Source organism: Quercus lobata, chromosome 5 (genome assembly GCF_001633185.2).
Source record: "Quercus lobata isolate SW786 chromosome 5, ValleyOak3.0 Primary Assembly, whole genome shotgun sequence".
Taxonomy (NCBI): Eukaryota; Viridiplantae; Streptophyta; class Magnoliopsida; order Fagales; family Fagaceae; genus Quercus; species Quercus lobata.
This window is the reverse complement of record NC_044908.1, coordinates 86,628,197-86,648,769: the sequence shown is the minus strand read 5'-3', so window position 1 is coordinate 86,648,769 and position 20,573 is coordinate 86,628,197. Positions and strand designations below refer to the sequence as shown.

The 20,573-nt window shown below is 34.1% G+C and overlaps 1 pseudogene; it reads left to right on the top strand.

The window, feature by feature from the left end:
• The first annotated feature begins 3,889 nt into the window (after nt 1–3,889).
• LOC115988438 lies at nt 3,890–10,664 on the top strand (annotated as a pseudogene).
• Nucleotides 10,665–20,573: the final 9,909 nt, after the last annotated feature.

Below are 20,573 nucleotides of genomic sequence, written 5' to 3'. Positions count from 1 at the left end.
CAACCGAGATCCTAGAAGGGAAGAACGGCACGCCATCGAAGGCAGCCTCCCAGAGCATCCCAAGAAAGAGGACAAGTATAGTAGGACATCCATGGGAGCATGGTGGAGGAGCAATTCAAGGAGAAACTGTCATCTTTGCATTAAATGCCCACAACTAACGTTCTGGCTGCATTAATGAGGAAATGACCCCTAAACAGTGTTGTCTTGGTTGCTGTAACGCATAAAAGGTCTAGGAAGGTGGTTGATGGGACAAGCACTCAAGTAGTGACCTGCATGATCAACAGATGGAGGGCCAAGATCAACCAGAAAGGGGTATATAATGTGAGAAATCCTCCAGTAATGGGGGATCGGGAATATAGAAGGAGAATACGGGAGCAATTTGCATGATCTTGGAAACCTTTGTAACCAAGCACTGAAGAAAGAATAAGAACAATAAGTTCCTCGGAAGAAATGCCCGAGGACAGAATTTCATACTTTAGCCTACGTCCTTGTTATTCAACCCACTCATAACCATGTCTAATTGTTGTAACCCTCACTAAGGCCTAGTTCTTAAACTCATTCTCTATAAATTTATTGTATTGAGCTAGATGGGCTTGAGTCCACTCATCTAATAGAAGAAGTGCTCCATCCCCATCCCTACATTTATTTTATTGTAACATATATTATAAATTTTTTATTTTCAGGATATTTTCTTATATTTTCCAGGATTTTGATCTGAGATTGAGATTTCAAAATTTTTAAAATTATTTTATTTTTATGCTACTAGGAAACAAAAAACAATTGACTATTGAATAAAAATTTACCATTATAAATTTAATTATATTCTAATTTGAGTGTTTTAAGTGTTGGTCAGGTATCTGGTAGTTTCTAATAGTTTATTTGCATAGTATTTATAAAAATATATAGTTTTTGGTCATTTTTATACTAAATGTGCATGAAAAGCTTTTTTTTTTTTTTTTTTTAAAGAACTAGTTTTGTTTAATTTAAGAAAAAAAAAAGAGAGAAAGAAACGTGAGACAAAAAATAAAGAGCTAAAACCATAGTCCTATGCGGGAAACCATCTGTACAACGTCCAACACAAATTAATGTACCTTATTTTTAAAGACACAAACCTAAATACATCGGCAGTTTTGAGAAAAGTTTTTTTTTTTTTTTTTTTTTTTTTTGATGTATATGTGTAATGTGTTGTGTAATTGTGGTTGTGTTCTTTGTCTGCCCACAATTTTGACAGGGAAACCATGTCGGTTGCCCCCTATGTTTTCTATGTATGCAGAAGATTTGTTTTTGCTACAATTCAAGTGGGAAATGATACCAAATGTGAGTTGGGACAGTAATACTTTTTAGGATTTCAATTTTTCCTTATAATTTTATGAGGATTTTCCCTTTCTAGAAAGTGATTTGGCGGATGTGAAAATCTCAAGGAATTATGAAAAAAAGTTGAAATTGCAAGGGTTTGTTTTGGCAATTATTCCAAATTACTACATTGAGTATTTTTTGCATTTTTGCCAATACTAAATATATCTAATGCCAACTGCCAACCATGTAATTGACACCACATAATTTGAGTACCAAACACATTTATGTTCGTTCACATGTTTTTGTAGTGTTTTTTTTTTTTTTTAGTTCTCACTTCTCACCCATTTTGTGCTTCACTTTTTTCTTATTTCTTACATCAAGTAATAGTCTTTATTATTCTTGCTTTTTTAGAGTTCTCTTTTTCAATTTTATTTTTGATATTCTCCTTTGTATAAGAGAGTTTAGACTTTAGAGGATAATTTTATTCCAGAAATCAGAATGATTATAAAGTTTTATTTATTGAGAGATCAAAATCTCATCTAGATTGAAGATCCAAATCGATATTTTTTTTATTGTAACACATATTATAAATTTTTTATTTTCAAGATAATTTTCTTATATTTTCCATGATTTTTGCTGTAAGACTAAGATTTCGAATTTTTTAAAATTATTTTATTTTTAAGCAACTAGGAAACAAGAATCAATTGACTATTAAAATAAAATTTTACCATTAAAAATTTAGTTATATTCTAATTTGAGTGTTTTAAGTATCGGATAGGGTGTCTAGTAGTTTCCAATAGTTTATTTGTATAGTATTTATAAAAATATATAGTTTTTGGTAATTTTTTACTAAATGTGCAAGAAAAAGCTAATTTATTTTTAAAAAAACTATTTTTTTAATTTAAAAAGAAAAAAGAAAAAGAAACATGAGACAAAAAATAAAAAGGTAAAAGCTATTTAGCTTTTCCCATATTAACACTAAATTTAAGATAAAAAATGATATATTATACATCACAAGCACAAGTATGTATATATTAGTCAATCCTTTCACTGCTTTCCATTGTTACTATAGTTTTCTCCATTAAAAACACTACATAAGCTAGAAGATAACTCATTAAATATCGATGAATATAAGTTACCTAACTAGATGTTAGGCAAACATCAATGATCTTATAACGTAATAATAACTAATAAGTTTTTATTTTTTACTAAGATTTCACGACGTGAAAAATTATGTGGGATTTATGGGGTTAAGAAAAAAAAATTTTCCCTTAGCACCTCTAAAATGATATATCATATATTACACTCACATGTATGTATATAATGCTGACCTTGATGTGGATATGTTTCAAAGCTTCTAACATTATTCTTACAAACTTCATTATCAATTTTATGACTGATTCCAGTGCACATGAATCAGGTGGTATATACGGCACTCCAAAATGAAACGGATTGAGTAGACTAGAGAGCATCAAATTTCTCATGGCTACAAAGTGGAGTCTTCTATTACATTGACATTCCCACCATATTATTCATAAGATTCAATGGCTCAACAATTTGAAGTGTTTAAACCATTTGGGTAGGAACAGGTAACCCAATTGTCTAACACCACATAAATCAACTAATGCCTCCCTTTCAATTAGGACCAAAAAAACGCTAGCTATAGCCGCGTTTATGGAAAACGCGGCTACAAATATGATACTTCTTTGTTTAGTCCATAAATAATTTGATAAAATATCCTTTCTAATTCTAAATATTCCACTTGCTCTTATTTCACTAACTTTTTCCCCTTTCTTCATTGATTGAGGCATTGCTCATATGAAGAATACAAATTAATACCTATAAGAAATTGGGGTTTGAACTGCTAATTTGGATTAATTTTTATAAAATTAAATTTGTGAAATATCTAAAATTTGTCCTAAATTTTTTTTTTTTTTCCCTTGTGTGAAGAAAAATTTTTGGAAGCCAAATTGCAGCCACAGTCAAACTACGCGGAAAAAAAGAAGATGAAACATTATAATTATCAAAATTATAAACTTGCAAGAGTAAACTCATTAATAATTTGCTGCTAAATTCTTATCTATCTCAACGATACAAAAGTATGTTGAATCTGTTGCACAAAATTCTAATTTTTTTTAAAGTTTAGAAGAGGTGATTGATAGGTAGGCAAAGATCCATACGGGAGCAAAAAAATTTATATTTTTTCTTTATGTAGAGATACTTGTCGGGTGCATGAATTTTAAAATGTGCAAATATTTTTTAGAATAAAAAAGGTATTTTCCTTATGGAAAATATATAATAGTACCAGCTGTGGGGGCAAAGGATTTCAATTCAGTCACTATCAGAAAAGCAACGCCCAACTTAGCTAGGCAGACTTAAAGAAGTAGAAAACTTAATAAGGTAACCAAAACATGCCAAATATGGCACGAGAAGCATAACTAGTTGTAAGCCCACAATATGGTGTTTGTGATGCATGTTAGACGTGTACAAAATATCCAAACCCTTCAAGTACAAAAAGATGAACAAGTTCAACTATAAATAAGTGGTCATTTGTGACCCAATTTTCATGCCAAGTTCTATCAATACTACTTCAATGACTATCACTCATTACCCAAAAAACCAATCAAGTAATGGAGGAGAAGAAGAAGAACTAAGCCATGAATGCAAGGAACTTCTTCTTTCTCTTCCCAAAGAAAAAGGGTGGAGAACCCCTCATCTCTACAAGTACCAAGAGTTTTGGTGCCAAGCAATTGAAATCCAATCCATAGTCTCATTCCAAAGGCACTTCCAAGCAAGTGACAATGATGTTGTATTAGCCACCATTCCAAAATCAGGCACCACATGGTTAAAAGCTTTGGCTTTTGCTATTGTGAATCGTAAGCGTTTTGCTTTGGAAAATAATCATCCTTTGCTTACTTCAAACCCTCACGATCTTGTACCTTTCTTTGAGTACAAGCTCTATGCCAACCGTCAACTTCCTGATCTCCCCAACCTTCCACACCCTAGACTTTTTGGCACCCATCTTCCATTTCCTTCCTTGCCTACTTCAATCAAGAAGTCTGGTTGCCGGGTTGTTTATATTTGTCGAAACCCTTTTGACACTTTCATCTCCTCATGGCATTTTCTTAACAAAGTTGATCCTGGATCTAAAGCTCCAATGTCACTAGATGAAGCCTTTGAAATGTATCATAAGGGCGTAATTGGATTTGGTCCCTTTTGGGATCATATGTTGGGGTACTAAAAGGAGAGCATAGAGAGACCTCACAAGGTGTTGTTCTTGAAGTATGAGGACCTAAAAGAAGATGTCACTTTTCACTTGAAAAAGCTAGCAGAGTTTCTAGGGTTCCTATTTTCTTTGGAGGAGGAGAGAGTTGGTGATGTTGAAAAGATAGCAAAATGTTGGGAAATTTATACCCCAGTTGATAGAATTAACAAGTTTTAAATCCAAGTTTTTAATTAGATTTATTATCAATAAAACTTATTAAAACAAACAAACATCAATATCATGTCAAAATCATGCAGCGGAAAAATAAATAAAACAAGATATGATGACCCAAGAAAACCAATGAAACAAACTAGTTTCACAATAAAAAACCTGGGGGTAAACTTTCCCAAAAAGCAATCCACTATAGAAAAGAGAAGTTTCAGATCTAGTACAGAACCTTTGTCCTTAAACTCTACAATTCCTATAGATGAACTCACAGCAGAAACCTTTTACCGCTTCAAAACCTTTGAACTCTTCAATATATGAATGCCACCTTTGATGCACGAATCCCAGTATATGACTAACCAATTGTGCGGATCCCAATATGCGACTTAATCACCAATTAGAAGAAGATTGTTGGCTGTAAAGTTATTCACTTCATCAACAATAAAGATCAAGAAGTACTTGGTTACAAAACCCTAAGGTGCAAAGACGCAGTAGCTTCTTTCAGAGAGAATAAGACATTGTCACCTTTTGCATATATTCTCCTTGTATTCTCTTATGTGACGGCCTCTAAAATAAGCTTTATATAGGTTTAGGGTTGTGAGAAAAGAAACCCTACACAAATACAAAAACTTGGGCTGAAAATCAGATCTGGAAATTTGAATTCCCGTAACCTCGATCGATCGGGAGGTGTTGAGGAGGTGTCGAGCTTTAAACCTTGACAGATACAACTATCGAGAAGCTATCGAGGAGCTGTCGAGGAGACAGAAGCTTTCTCGATCAATCCACCAACTATCGAGAGGTATCGAGCTATCTGTCCGCAAGTGTCGAGCTATCTGTCCAGCTTTAATGAACAGCTTTTCTTTACTTGTTTCTTGGTCCAATCTTCATGGCTTTAATACTAGACTTGAATAACATGTTTCTTGAAGTATTAAATACATCATAGATCTACCCGATTACAAGTAAAATACGTTTTGTTAAAGGATTAGCTAATTACACAAAATCATGACATATGTTCTTAACATGTGAACCACATATGTCCTAACAATCTTCCCCTTTGGCAATCCGTGACAAAACCACAACAAACAAATGAACATATGAGAGAATTCATAAATCACTCAACTCATATTCACTTGTTGAATACAATAAAATATATCCTAACACAAACTCTTGAAAAATTTTGCAAGAAGAGAGTTTATGGCAAGTAGACTTTGACAACTTGTATTTCTAAAACACTTTAAACAAAACTCATCAAGACATCTTTATGTGAAACAGATATAATAGATTGTATACAAGTAATAAGAAACATGTGTATAAAGATAGAAAAAAAAACAACATATATAGAGATAGGTGAAGAAGAACATACATCATCATATATATATCAAAGATATGCACAATGTATGTAAACATGGTCACAAGACCCAAGGTACAAGAAGAAGGAGGTAAGCACTCTCCCTAACAAGATGAAACACATCTCCCCCTTACAGAGACATATATTTCTCTCCCTAACATGTCGAATCTTGTAAAAAGAAACCACAATTTCTCCATAATTTCTCCCCCTTTTTGTCATGATTGACAAATGGTACAAGAAACTAGAATGCTTCACCCGAGAAATATAAAGATGATCAAAGATGATCAAGGGGGCACAAGAAATCCTTATAAATGCATGAATGTAATGAAACAAGATTCTATGGATGACAAGATAATAGAAGGATGGAAAACATGTGAAAAATAAATCTCTCAACAAGAAAAATGTTATGCACATAGATCCCAAAACACACACACACTAAACAAGTCTAACTAATTTTATATTTAAAAAACAAGTCAAAACAGTTTAATGAGCATACATTAACACATGTAAAACCTTGTGATGGCCAAATCACATTGTACCTGCACATGTATCAAGAGTAGCAAAGAATATTGTGTGTTATGTGTGAAAAATATTGCAAGATTGCATATGTGTATACATGTTATGGCGATTTGAGATATGAGAAAATCACTTTAACTCACACACAATCATAACTATTTGATGGGGACTATCACCTTCGAGGTACATCCTATAACTCCTACATCTCCTAGAATACACGATTACAATCATTTTTAAAGCATTTTTGATCTTTTTGCTTTTGATTTTTCTTTGCATATTTTTCTTTTTTGAAGCATATCATGCATGGGCATATTAGAGAGAGAAAAGAAATACCTAATGATATTTAACATTCCAATTTTGCTATGCCTAAGCACACAAATGTCATTGACACTGCACTTTTGCTATGCCGAAGCATACAGGTGTCATATTATGATTAGCAAGCAATAGTGGTGAGATGGTTATTAATGCCTTTCTCTTAGGATTTTTTAGTCCTTCCTATCAAAAAGAGTGATACGAGTGTTAAGTATAAGAGATAACTTAATCTTACTCATCACTAATAAGAGCAACAAAGCTTACTTGGTTAGTTGTGCATAGAGATGCTCATCTAAGTTACAAAAGATACAAAGTTTAAAAAACTTTGTTTCAATGGCCATCCAAGGTACACAAAACACACACTGTTTTTATATATTTCTAATTTTTCCTTTTTTTTTTTTTTTTGAAAACAAAACAAATTAAAAACTAAACAACCAAACAAAAATAGACAAACAACATCAAAGCAGAAAGAAAGATGCATATGCATGAAAGTATGATTTCAAAAGTAGATAAGAAACCAAGTAAAGAGAGTCCTACTTTACATAGAAATGATTAAAGCAGAGGAAAACAAAGAAGACAATTAAGTCTTATGCTTTTTTCTCACTCACACAGCACGAGTCTTTGGCCATGAAGATGAAAAGGCACGTGTCCTAGTATGTTTACTAAGGGATATAGAAGAATTAAAATTCTCCTGAAATTGAGTTAAAAAGCTCAAAACTTTTAATAACTCTCCAAACAAAGGTGTAGGTCCTTGAAAGGAAACCTGTGACCATTTGGACAATTGCTTATGAGGATATAACTTAAAGCAATTAGGACGAATGTGTCCAAAAACACCACAATGGTGACAAACATGAGGTCTAATAGAGGATTTAGAATTAGAAAAATGAGTTATGGATTTCATACCTTTATCACCTTTCTCAAATTGTGGCACAAAGACAGTCCTTGATTCGAAAGCCATGGAAGAGGAAGGGCTGGAGGAAACAGCATATCCTAAGCCAGTCTTATCAGAACTAGGCTTTTAAGGACTTAATACCTCATCAAGCTTTGCACTAGACATCTCCTCTATTTGAGTTCTAGCTTGATTAAGCTCAACTTCAAGATTCTTGACCTTCTCTTCTAATGAGGTGTTCTCCACAACAAGAGTCTCAACTAATCTTATAGTCTCATCTAGTTTGACTAACAGATCAGCCTTTTCAGTTTTTACCTCATTAAGTTCTTTTCTACAAAGATAAGAAGTCTTTTCAGATTTTATGAATTCAGTGCATAGCTTATCATAGGCTTCTTGAAGGGTCAACTTCTTAGGTACTTCATCAGAAGAAGAGTCCTCACTGTCACTAGCACTCTCCATAATCACCTTACCGGTTAAGGCAACAAAGGCCATAATGTGACGACATTCCTCCACATACTCATCAGAAGAGTCATTCTCAGTGTCACTCCAAGTAGTAACCAACCCTTTATCTTTGGACTCCTTGGTCTTTTCCTTCATGAGGTAGTTTGGGCACTCTATCCTCATATGACCAAAACATTTGCACTCATGGCATTGGATAAGGGGTTTCTCATTCTTCCCTTTCCTAGAGGATTTAGATTTCTTAGGAGGTTTGCCCTTATCCTTTTTCCTTAACTGAAAAAGCTTGATAGTCTCATCAGTTATGAAGGTTAGATCCTTATCCTCATCATCATCTTCATCTTTATCTTCACTTTCAGAGTCCTCAATCTCTTCCTCTATACCCTTAAGAGCCAAGTTTGTATTCTTTCCACCTTTTCCCATTGAGCCTAATCCCATCTCATAGGTTTGAAGGTTCCCTACAAGCTCAGTCAAAGGAAGTTGATCAATGTCTTTGACTTCTTCAATGGCAGTGATCTTGGCATGGAATCTTTCAGGAAGGGACTTAAGGATTTTCCTAACAATTTTGAATTCTGCAATAGATTCTCCAATATTGAAGGCAAAATTCACAATATCCATGAGTTTATCATAGAACTCATCAAAGGTCTCATCCTCCTCCATCCTTGTTTCTTCAAAACTACAAGTGAGTCTTTGAAACTTCACAGTCTTTATTGCCTTGGTACCTTCATTGGTGATCTCAAGAACGGTCCATGCTTCCTTGGCAACTTCTGTGGATGATATTTTCTTGAATTCCTCATTGGTCACCCCATAAAACAAAGCATTCAAGGCCCTACTGTTGAAATTTGCCGCTATGATTGTTGCATCATCCCAATCCACCGGAGCTTCCTTTGGCTTAATCCAGCCAACTTCGACAGCTTGCCATACCTATTCATCTAGAGCTTGCAAAAAAAACTTTCATACGAACTTTCCAATATGCATAATTAGTTCCATCAAATAAAGGAGGAATCAAAAGAGATTGTCCACGATCCATGACAATAGGGGTCAAGGATCACACTCAGGAAATTAATCCAATTAGAGTGTACCTGTTCTGATACCACTTGTTGGAAAATTTAGACCCTAGTTGATAGAATTAACAAGTTTTAAATCCAAGTTTTTAATTAGATTTATTATCAATAAAACTTTTTAAAACAAACAAACAGCAATATCATGTCAAAATCATGCAACAGAAAAATAAATATGACAAGATATAATGACCTAGGAAAACCAATGAAACAAACTAGTTTCATAGTAAAAAACCTGGGGGGAAACCTTCCCAAAAAGCAATCCACTATAGAAAAGAGAAGTTTCAGATCTAGTACAAAACCTTTGTCCCTAGACTCTACAATCCTCATAGATGAACTCACAGCAGAAACCTTCTACCGCTTCAGAACCTCTGAACTCTTCAGTATATGAACACCACCCTTTGATGCACGAATCCCAGTACATGACTAACCAATTACGCGGATCTTAGTACATGACTTAATCACCAACTAGAAGAAGATTGTTGGCTGCAAAGTTCTTCATTTCATTAACAATGAAGATCAAGAAGCACTTGGTTACAAAACCGAAGGCGCAAAGACACAGTAGCTTCTTCCAGAGATAATAAGGCATCGGTCACCTTTTGCGTATGTTTTCCTTGTATTCTCTTATGTGACGACCTCTAATATAAGCCTTATATAGGTCTAGGGTTGTGAGAAAAAAAACCCTACACAAATACAAAAACTTGGGCCAAAAATCAAATCTGGATATTTGAATTCCTGTAACCTCGATCGATTGGGAGGTATCGAGGAGGTGTCGAGCTTTAAACCTCGACAGATACAGCTATCAAGAAGCTATCGAAGAGCTGTCGAGGAGACAGAAGCTTTCTCGATCAATCCACCAGCTATCGAGAGGTGTGGAGCTATCTGTCCACAGGTGTTGAGAGGTGTCGAGTTATCTGTCCGCAGGTGTCGAGCTATCTGTCCAGCTTTAATGAACAGTTTTTCTTCACTTGTTTCTTGGTCCAATTTTCATGGCTTTAATACTAGACTTGAACAACATTTTTCTTGAAGTATTAAACACATCCTAGATCTACCTAATTACAAGTAAAGTGTATTTTGTCAAAGGATTAGCTAATTACACAAAATCATGACATATGTTCTTAACAAGTGAATCACATATGTCCTAACACAAAACTTTGTTGTTTTAAGAATATGAAGGAGTTGGAGGTAAATAAGGCTGGCAAGTCTATTAAGTACTTTGAAAACAAAACCTTGTTTAGGAAGGGTGAGGTGGGAGACTAGGTTAACTATCTGACACCAAGAATGGTAGAGCAATTAGCCAAGGTAGTGGAGGAAAAGTTAGGCAGTTCTGGTTTGTCATTTAAAGTGTTCTCTTAGGATAAAGAATAAAGTCCTTTGTTCCATTATTTGTGTTTTACTCTATATACATACTCCTCTAATTATAGTCTGCCACACATTTTTCTTTTTCTTTTTTTCTTTTTTTCATTTAAAAAAAGGTAACCAAAGTTTGTCATGCTACAATTAATGGAGTATAAAGTAGAATATTAAGATTGAGACAGGATTTTCATTCTAGCATAAGTAATATGGGTGTTGTTTGCATTATTTTGTGTACAACTTCTCCTTTCCCATGTAGGTTGAAAGGTGGAGATCTTCAAGTAAATTCACATGTTAAATTAATGTGCCGCAATTCAACCAACTTGGCTTCTTAATGTTGTAAGGTATTTCTCTTTTGTGCAAGTTATTTCATTAGCATGTTATTATTAATGAAATTTTAGTTTTGGGCAACTCAAATGAAAAGATTCTGTCTTTTTTCCTCACCTCATTTGACCAGACTCAAATGATGTCTAAAGATTGTTATTTATCCGAAAATCATTGTTATCATTAATATAATAATATTTGTTGGGAAATTTAGACCCCGGTTGATAGAATTAATAAGTTTTAAATCCAAGTTGTTAATTAGATTTATTATCAATAAAAATTGTTAAAATAAACATCAATATCATGTCAAAATCATGCAGCGAAAAAATAAATAAGACAAGATATGATAACCCAGGAGAACCAATGAAACAAACTAGTTTCACAGTAAAAAACCTGAGGGAAAACCTTCCCGAAAAGCAATCCACTATAGTAAAGAGAAGTTTCAGATCTAGTACAAAATCTGTCCCTAAACTTCACAATCCCCGTAGATGAACTTACAGCAGAAACTTTCTACCGCTTCAGAACCTCTAAATTTTCAATATATGAACGCCACCCTTTTTGATGCACGGATTCCAGTACGTGACTAACTCCTTCGCACGAATCCCAGTACGTGACTCACTCACCAACTTGAGGAAGAAGAATGTTGACTGCAAAGTTCTTTCACTTCATCAACAATGAAGATCAAGAAGCACTTAGTTACAAAACCCTAAGGCGCAAAGACGCAATAGCTTCTTTTAGAGAGAATAAGACATCGGTCACCTTTTGTATATGTTCTCCTTGTATTCTCTTATGTGACGGCCTCTAAAATAAGCTTTATGTAGGTTTAGGGTTGTGAGAAAAGAAACCCTACACATACATGTCATCATGGGCCGAAAATCAGATCTGAAAATATGAATTCCCGTAACCTCGATCGATCAGGAGGTGTCGAGTTTTAAACTTCGATAGATATAGCTATCGAGGAGCTGTCGAGGAGACAAGAGCTTTCTCGATCGATTCACCAGCTATTGAGAGGTGTCAAGATTGCGATAACAATTAACTGAAGAGCTCGATAGATAGCCTAGCTGTCGAGAGGTGTCGAGAAGCTGTCGAGCTATCTATTCGCAACTGTCAAGCTATCTGTCTAGCTTTAATGAACAACTTTTATTCACTTGTTTCTTGGTCCAATCTTCATGGCTTTAATACTAGACTTGAACAACATGTTTCTTGAAGTATTAAACACATCCTCGATCTACCTAAATACAAGTAAAGTGCATTTTGTCAAAGGATTAACCAATTACACAAAATATGTCCTTAACAATATTATTTATAGTTATTAGCGCTACTACACACTAAGAACTTAATCTCTTCTTTAAAAAAAGTACTTAATCTAAGACTTTTTTGAGCATTTTCTCAAAAATATTTGTTTGAATTCATTGACTTATGACCAAAAAAAAAAAAAAAAAAAAAAAGGAAAGAGGTAAAACTTAGGTATTTTTAGATCTTTCAATTAGGTTTAAATATGTGCTTATATAAGTCAATGTAGCACATCTTTTTGAAAAAAAAAAAAAAAAATTCAACCATATCATTACCAGTCATATGATTAAATTTAATTAGAGAACTTAAAATATAACATTAAAAAAATTGTACCATATTTGAGTAGTTTTGCTATGAAAAAGTACAACCATTACTTTCTTGATTTGCTTTCATGGAGTAATAATCACCATGAAACTTCACTCATATGTGTATATCTAACAGTTGTACATACAGTTCTTTTTTTCAATATTAAATATGAGAACACACTTTGTAATGCCAAAAGAAAATTTATGTATTTGATGTAAATATAAAGGAATAGAACTTCCACACCCCACTCTAAGATATCTACTTTATGTGTGGGTTCTATCAATTGTAGTATGATATGTATTTAAATTTTTTTTTCCATTTTTAATTTTGATTGTTTTATTAAGAAATAAAAAAGGCACATGTGATAGATTGCAATTGGTAAAATATAAAATAGAACACTCAAAATAGGACAAAGGATTTGTATTCAATTTGCATAAAAAAAATGATTTGTATTCAATATGAATAAAAAGAAACTTATTAAAAAAAACAAAATAATGTGTTTGAAACAAAAACTTGTTTACGAAGAGTGAGGCGATACACTTGGTAAACTATATTTGTCCCATAGTATGGTGGAGCAATTATCCATAATCATGGAGGAAGTTAGGTAATTCTTGTTTGTCATTCAAAATTGTTGTCTTAGGGCAACCCATACATGTGCTCAGCTTGTGCTATTTGCACTGTTAATTTCTCTTTCCTTTACAATGTAAGACAGAAAGGTGAAGACCATGTTATACATATAGTGTGTGTTTGGGTTCACTTAAAGCTGCGTTGCGTTTCTGTTCTTGCGTTTTTGTTTTTTTTTTTTTTTTTTTTTTTTTTTTTTGTTTTCACGCGTTTTGGAGTAATGTGGTTACTATTTATTGAACAGTAACCGTAAATGTTGACTTTCCACAGTAAACAGTGCATATGTGTACTGTTCACGGATCCACAAATTACATTTTTCAATAACTTTTTCATTAAAAATGGGTCTCACAGTACTGTTCACACATTTAAAAATTATTTTACTATAATATTTTCAGTTTTCACTTTTAACAAAATAAATTCGATCCAAACAGACCCATAATCTCAAATCAAATTAGAATCAGATGCGTTGTAATGTCTGTGATTAAGCACTCTGCGGCAGCTATTTATCTTTCCAAAGCCCACAGAAAATACAGCGTAAATAGGGCCGAAGTCAGATAGTCTTGAAGGGCTTGGGTTTTAAGGGACCAAATTTGAAATAAATCATGAAATGGGCTCCATACCTATTATTTCAGATAGATGGATCATTGAGTAATGGATCACCAAGGCCCACATGACGACAATCTTTTAACGGCAATGTACAATCAGCATTTTATGTCCAAAACCTTGAGACGCAACACAATTAAGTTGGCAGGAGCATATTCCGCTTCTTTTGTGTCCAAAAATGAAATTATAATGAGCCATTGCTTGAATTTCACATTTACTCTCTTAGGGCTGCATGTGCGATGCCTATATAATAAAACATTTTATAATTTCTTTTACAACAGTTGAGTTGGCAAATAAGGGGAATCCAAATCTTTGTGAAGCTACACTTCTAAAGAAATGTTCAGTAGAAGGAATAGCTCAAAATTATGGAAAAAAGAAAAAAGAGACAGCTAAAACAATGACATGCTTTCCTTTTAAGCTTGTATCCTTTGCCCTAGTCTATTTCTCTTAAGAAGATCTTGCAATATCGATTAAACTTGTACTTCCTAGTATTTTATGTCCTTTCATAAAAATAAGGGCAAGTTACGACTAATTCACCTGTGGTTTGGTCAAAATTTAAGTTGCCAACCTGTGGTTTAAAATTTAATACTTTACCTACCTGAGGTTAACTCAGTTATAGTTCCGTAATCCACCTCTGTTAAAAACATGGCTAATTATGTAATTTTGCTCTACTTTGATGTGTCTCACTTTTAGAAACACAAAAAACATAAAAATATAAAATCAAATAAGATAAAAAAGAATCCAGTGGAACACTTGCATCATAGGATTTCAAACCACAGGTAAGTAACTTAAATTTCCCTCGGGTGGGTAAAGTATCAAATTTCAAACTACATGTAAGCAACTTAAATTTCGGCCAAACCATAAGTGAATAAGCTGTAATTTTTCCTAAAAATAAAAAGACCTACGTCTTGGTTGTTGTTGATGCCCACTTTGGCGAAAAGGCCCAATAACAAGAAAAAGCCCAACAATATATAGAAGGGAAAAAGGAAGAAGAATTAGCAAAGTAAGAAGATGATCATTAAGCCTAAATGGCAGGAATAATGGTCTAAGAGCCTATAAAATAGTAAAAAGGCTCCAAAGAAAGCAAATGGGCCCAAGAGAGCCCAAAGAAGGAAGTAGTAAGCCCATGATTATCATAAGGAATGAAAAGCAAGCAAAAATGGGCTGAAGAAGCCCAAAGAAATGAATTAGTAAATGGTATGGTAATTGGGCCGGGGAAACCTGAAAGATTTAGTAAAAACCCTATGGGTATGCAGTAATGGAATGGACCAAGAATGCCCAAGGAAATAAAGTGGACCGAGGATGCCCAAAGGGATGAAATGGGCCAAGAAAGCCCAAGATAGCATTAAAACAAGCCCAGCAGAAGTATTGGGCAATGTGAATTGAGTAAAGGAAAAGTATGTGGCAGGCCCAAAGGAGGCCCAACAAGCACAAGTTAAACGATAACATGGCAGAAGCAATGGAGAAGCATGGCAAAGGTGTCAGCCGATCCATAAAGAAGGCAGTGGCCAGAAAGAAGAAGGAAGGACCCATACTCAGGCAAAGCCCTACATAGGGAAGAAACGAGATGCAAAGAATGAAGACCCGGTGACTCCTCCATGCCACAAAGGGTTAAAAATAAGCAGTAGAATGCACAGAAGGATTAGATTAATCCACAGGCCATGGCAAACGCATGAACGGCAGACAAGCCTTGGACTCACATGGGAGTGAAGCATGCACAAGGCTCAGGCACCACCCATTTATACCTAGCCAATACAGGGAAGGTGAGCCATGGGTCAGAGGTAAGAGAGGGTATGGTCTAGCGGTGGGAAGAATGGGGAAGTCTATTATGGGATTCTCGTTCAAACTCTTTTGGGGGAAATGTCCTGCTTGGATGACATACTACCCAAAAGAGGGAAAGATGAGCTAGAATCACTAGGTGCATGCCATAGGAGTTATTAAGAGAGAATGCCTTTTTGATGGTCTTCACATGCGAAATCCTATGAAACTCATCAGTAAAAACACCACAGAAAATAGCATTAATAACTTTGTTATTGGCATTTTCCAAAGCAAGAGCAGCCTTATCTTATTCAAATTTGGTTGTAATGGGTCTTACATATCCATTCTCAAATGAATCCCACACTGTCTCATCAATGGCACAAAGAAAAGTACGCATGTGTACTTTCCAAAAAGCATAGTTACTCTCTTCAAAGAATAGAGAAGCATTAAGGGATTGAGATCTATCCATCTCACTTGGGGTTTAGGATCACACGAGGATAATGAAATCCGATAAGTGAACTTGCTCTGATATCAATTGAAAGCTCGAATTTGTGTAAATACACAAGAGCTTGTTCAAACCCCTAATTTAAAATTATGGCTAGATAGCTTTTACTTTAACTTATACTAAGTTAGATCTATCCATCTCACTTGGGGTCTAGGATCACACTAGGATAATGAAATCCGGTAAGTGAACTTGCTCTGATACGAATTGAAAGCTCGGATTTGTGTACATACACAAGAGCTTGTTCTGACCCCTAATTTAAAATTATGGCTAGATAGTTTTTACTCTAACTTATACTAAGTGCGGAATAAGAGTAAGAATTGCAAATAACCGTTATCACTACCCTAAGCCATATTCATCCATTATCAACAATAAAAGAAAAGCTAAAGAGTAGAGAAGAGAGATGCAAATACAAGATAACATTGAGATGTGTTATCAAAGAGGAAATCAAAGAACTCGGCAAAAAACTTTTCCGCAACCCTCCAAGTCGAAATCGATCCACTAGAGAATGAAGTTGGAGTATATGAATAATAAAAGACCATTCAAGCCTAGTCTACCTCATGTATTAGAGCCCTCTGAGCTCCTACTACCAACTGACTTCTCGAAGTCTTATCTTCTCCAACTTTCCAGATCTTGTAATTCAGCCCGATTGCATCCGCCAATGAATGGTCCTTCCAATGCTTCCCAATAGCACCAAAATCTCACTTTTCACTCAGAATAGGTGTGATAAGTCTTTGGACTATCAATCTCTCAAGGATGTAGAGTTAGAGAAGGAGTTGAGGTAAACTACAAGGAAATGTGTAGATGATTGTGAGTATAAAAATCTCTAACTCTCAAGTGTATTTTCTAGGGTTTTCTCTCTGAAAAGTACTTTCTAATATTTGTAGGTAATGAGGATCTGTATAGTGTGGGTAAAGACTTGGTAAAACAAAACATAACTTTTTGCCAAACAGAGAGTTTCGCGAGTCCTTTGCGGGTTGGCCTTACCCATGAGACACACATGAAAATCTCTAGCCTAGCATGACTCTTCATCTTCTAGTTATGTACTCTACATGTGGCTCTTTCATAGGTAAGCTTCTCGCGAGACTCTTGCGAAATCCACTTGTTCATCCTTTTAAGCTTAAGTCTTCACACTCTCTACACTCATCCCTTACAATTAGAAACCCACATACATACAGGGAAATATGATTGAGGAAATTTACAATCAAATTTGGCACGAAATTAAAGTCAATACAAAATAGTTGTAAACTACAACTTTACAATAAGTTCCAACTTTATGAACACATCTGTATCCTTCATTGATTCAACATGTCTAACTGTCTAATAGTTTAAGTAAACTCTGCTTCTTTTATGTCATCACAAGAGATATCACAACTGCCGAGCCACGAGGATGGAGAATTGGAGTAAAGGATGACACACTACAATAGATTGGATCAGATTGAATTTCTATGTAGCAGCAAATGAGGATAAATAAGTGGCACTGTATTAGGAGTAAAAGATCAGATTGTACTGTCTTTCAATTTGAATTTAATTGTAACTGATGGATTATTTCAGTCTTATAAATGTACTTTGAATGGAAGAGGGAATGAAGCAGAACTAAAAAAAAAAAAAAAAAAAAAAGAGTCTCTTTCTCTCGTGTTCATGAGATTAGTCACGTTAAATCCAAATAAAAATTCTATTTAGTTTCTCAAATACAACTCAGTTAACATTTTCAATGGATTATGGAATTGATTTTTGGTTGTGTAAAGTGAGTTTTGGAGTTGGGACTATTGGAGTGAGAGTCCGTTGAAGTGGTGGTTTAAAGGATTTGAATCCATTAAGAGTAGTTTGGATACCCAAATCACTCAAATATTTCATAGGGTTTCCATTTAAAAAGTATAGCAATATAATTTCTATTTCTCTTCATGTGTGGGGTCTGGGGTATTTTCTCTCGGGCCTACCGAAATGTTTTTTTTCCCTAAATCAAAGAGAAAGCTGGAGATAAAAAAAAAAAATATATATATATATATATATATATATATATATGTGTGTGTGTGTGTGTGTGTGTGTGTGTGTATGGAATTTGATCCAATGGATGATACTAGAATGTTAGTAAACTTACTTATAGCGCTTCTTCTTTTTTTTTTTTTCATATTATTATGAATTTAAAAGACAACCTAAAGTGGTATTTTTGGGTGTTTTCAAATTTCAATATGCCTAGAGTTTAAATTCCTCCTCTTCCAACTATGGAATCATAAAAAAATAAAAACAATAGCTAAAACAACGGGTTTACATATTATTTTTCTAAGCCTGACACTTAAGTCACTTAGTAGTTTTTCCTCAAAAAGCTCACTTGGTAGCTCATAATTTCACTTGACTTATTTTGGATGTAGCCTGATTCTCAGTAGAGTAATTTGAACAATGAAAAGCTTTCCTTTGAAACTTGTATACTTTTCACTAGTGTATTTCTCATAAGAAGTTCGTGCAATCTCGATTAAGCACATACGTCGAGGTCCTAGTGTTTTCATAAAAATAAAAAAGATCCACGTCCAAGTGGTATTCTGTTAAGGCCCAACTTTTTATAGTACGTGATACCTGTTTATCTCTCAAAAGCCCACAGCAAATAAAACACAAATGGGTCCCAAATCAATTACTCTTGAAGAGTTTGGAAAGGGGCCCAAATTTTAAAAATAAATGACGAAATGATTGAGTTTTATACCTATCATTACAGGCATATGGGTAATTGACCATGTACATCAACATTTTACATTAAAAAAAAAAAAAGAAAAAAAAAAAAAAGAGAAGCTAAAATGGACTAGGTTAAATTGCACATTTGGTATAAACTAGACCTAGCGCAACAATTTTAGTAGGCCTAAGAATTGATTTTATGAAACCCAAAACTCTCGCAAGTAGTGTAAAACACATTTTAAAACTACGGCTTAATTGCTTTTACTCTAACTTATTTAAGTGCAGAATAAGAGTAAATGATATGTAATAACTGAGACTACTCTCTAAGCCATAACCACAAATTAGCAACAACAAATATAAAGCTTAAAGAGTAAGGGAAGAGAGATGCAAACACAAGATAACACCAAGACGTGTAATTGAAGAGGAAACCGATGTATTAGGCGAAAAACCTTTCCATGGCCCTCCAAGCTAAAATCGATTCACTAATGAATAAAGTTGGAGTACACAAATATCAAAAAGACCCTCTAAGCCAAATTTACCCAATATACTTGAACCCTCTAAGTTCTAGCTACCAACAGGCTTCACAGAGCCATGTCTTCACTAGTTATCCAGACCCCGCAATTAGCTCCAAATTGCATCTGCCAATCAATGGTTTCTTCCAATACTTCCCATATGCACCAAAACTTCTCTCAACACTCAGATTGGATGAGGTAAGTATTTGAATTAAGAATCTTTCAAGGATGTGTAGATGGAGAGATAGGAGTAGAGGAAACCTTTAGAGAAATGGTGTAGATAATTGTGAGTATACAATCTCTAACTCTCAAGTGTGAGGCTAAGGTTTTCTCTCTTCAAAAGTTCATTGGAAAAACTCCTTACAATTTTGTGGGTAATGAAGGCTTATATAGAGTTGGTAAAGGTATGAGATAAACACACTTTAAAAAGCTCTAGGCAGTGATTTTCACGGGTCACTCATGACTTGACCTGAGTCACGAAGTGACTCACGAAATCCAGCTTGGCATGAGACTCTTCAGATTGTAGTATGTGCTTCTCACGTAGCCTTTCGTGGGTTTGCACTCGCAAGCCAGTCGCGAGCTACTCACGAAATCTCTTTCTTCAAAAATATTCACCAAACTCTTACACACAACCCTTACATTAAATCCCACAAAAAATACAGGAAAATGATTGAATAAAAATATAATCAAATTTGACACGGAATTAAAGCGAACATAAAAATATAGTTGTAAATCAGAACTTTACAATTTTAACTTAAAATACTTATTTAGCGGTTAGGACTTAGGCCGTGAGGGAAGCTTCAAAGGGTCAGAAAACACTGGTAGTGAAGGGAGCACATATTTTTTAGGATGAACAATAAAATAGCATTAGGTGGCTTTTATTTCAAACTAATCCAACTCACCTCTCTCAAACAATAAAATAAATTCCAAGTTACATGATGAAAGAAAATCATATAAAACCCAAATTTATTATAAATAAAATTATAATAAATTAAAAATATTAAAACTTCCTTAAATTCTACTAATTTGAAGCTTTTGATTTCTGATTTTTAATCAAAATAGTATTTTTATATAATTCTTTCAAATAAGTTTAACTTGAAATAAACTATGTTAATAATTTTAATATACTTATAATGAGTTCCATGACGAAAATATTAGTGATAGATTCTTTACTCTCAGCAATGACTTTAATGTTGGAATTATACTTAAAAAGTAAAAATTCAAGAGAAACAAATATAATACATCTATTAATTAACAATTATATCATGTTCATATGTATTAAAAATCAACAATAAGATGTGAGAAATTTACATACTAGATTAT